General features: G+C 33.5%; 1 non-coding gene across 1 annotated transcript; it reads right to left on the bottom strand.

The window, feature by feature from the left end:
• Positions 1-355: 355 nt before the first annotated feature.
• Positions 356-429, bottom strand: TRNAE-UUC (transfer RNA glutamic acid (anticodon UUC)). Its single transcript has one exon. It is a non-coding gene; the product is annotated as a tRNA-Glu (tRNA).
• Positions 430-1,971: the final 1,542 nt, after the last annotated feature.

Below are 1,971 nucleotides of genomic sequence, written 5' to 3' on the forward strand. Positions count from 1 at the left end.
TAATGCAAGATAATGTTACTTTTTACCATGCATTGAATATAATGTTTGTTTGCTGTTAAGAGTATAAAAATAAAGAATTAAATTTAAAAAAAACAACAAAACAAGCCAATCCAATTTACATGTCTCATTTTATGAGCTTATTATTGATGAGAAGAGTTTTATACCTGAGAAAAGCATGTTAACACACATTACTAGCAATGACTTCCACAACACAGTAATATACCTGAGAAAAGCATGTTAACACACATTACTAGCAATGACTTCCACAACACAGTAACAAACAGTCGCAGAGGTTGCGCCCATTGAAGCTCATCCAAAAGAGCAAATGCTATCCTCGCAATTCAGATGTGCTATTTTCCGTTGCCGGGATTTGAACCCGGGTCGCCTGGGTGAAAACCAGGTATCCTAACCGGACTAGACGACAACGGATGGATGTTATGGGAACTAATAGCTTTTTACTTTACCTAATCAACAATGAATTGCACAAGGCCAACAATAAATTTTGTAAATACTATGAATATTTTTTGGGAAAATTTGGCGAAAAAAATTTCACAGTTGAACTGTTTAAATAAATTCTTTTAAGATAGAAATGGATTAGCATAGTAAAAAAACATTTATATAAAGTTTAATTTAGATTTTCAAAAATTTCTTCCAGATTTTTTAAAATCAGTACAATTCTTTTATTATTATTATTATTTTCATAGCAAAATTATTAAATGTATAGACTACGCGCGTTTACGTTTTGGTCGGTGTCATATGTGGGCAGTCCATGGCCATTACTAACTGGACTGCAACACCTTAATGTGATTCGATTTAACGTAAATAAACAAGTGCACTCTATCTTTTCATTTTAATGCACATTTCGAAAATCTCGTCGCTGTCAGCCCACAGAAAGAATAAAAACTGCGAGCCTTCATTGAATGTTGTTGTGGCATTACAGTGGATCGTTAACCATCCATCACCATCACTATTCTTCTTTGCCGGAATAACAAAACAAAAAATGACACTCTATTATATAACCAGTTTGAAACTGGGCCTGATAAGGCCAGATAAAGGTTTAAATTTAAGAAAATATAGCTCGCTGAAATTGAATGTGCAAAAGGCAACGAGATTTAATTTCAAAGAAGATTGAATCCGAACGAGATTTAATTTCAAAGAACATTGAATCCGATGGTTAAACACAAGGAGTAAGTTAGTAAGTGATTGATAGGAGAGCTCAGGCCTCCTCTTCGCCAATTTGCATGGGTGCAATTGAATTAAACAAAGTTGTTTTTGGTATAATGTATTGAATATCTTTATGTTTGTATAAGGAATTAGTGTCTCTCTAATTTTTTTTCTATAGATCACAATCAAATTTTGTGCTCAACATGATAAAGGATATGCTTTAATGTTTAATGTGATAACTAATATAGTTTCTAGAGAAGTTTGTTGGTACTAGCACAAATTGTCTGCGTTCAATGAAGCTAAAGGTGTATTAAATTCAATACAAAAAACCTAATTTTAAAGTAAATTTTGAGCAAATAACTAAACCACAAGTCTCCACATTCAGTCAAAGTCACAAGGTCCATTATTTGAATTTTGAACAAGTACATCAAGAATTTGGTCGGGTGGTGTGATTCTAACAAAAGGATGTTGCATATGAAATCATCAAGATATGCACCTCAAAAGGAAATTAATATGCTTATAGGAGGGAGTCAGTGTTTCAATCTTATCAAAAGAGAGTGTTTATTCACTTGCTACGCTAATCATAAGATTATATGCCATCGAATGTGGTAGGAAGGCCCTAGGAACATTTGTTTCACACTAAGTGGTGGTGCATCTCCCTTCAAGTTGGAGGAAGTCCAGAGTTTTTTTCGTATAGACAACAAGAAGCTATGAGAATGGATCAAATATCCTTACAATGTTAGGAATCAAGTTAAAAAGAATTCTCGTAACCAAGTGCACAAATCATAGCTCAAATCAAGAACTCCC

The sequence above is a fragment of the Pinus tabuliformis genome, chromosome 6 (genome assembly GCF_031772625.1).
Source record: "Pinus tabuliformis cultivar Carrire ecotype Pingquan chromosome 6, CPIR1, whole genome shotgun sequence".
Classification (NCBI taxonomy): Eukaryota; Viridiplantae; Streptophyta; class Pinopsida; order Pinales; family Pinaceae; genus Pinus; species Pinus tabuliformis.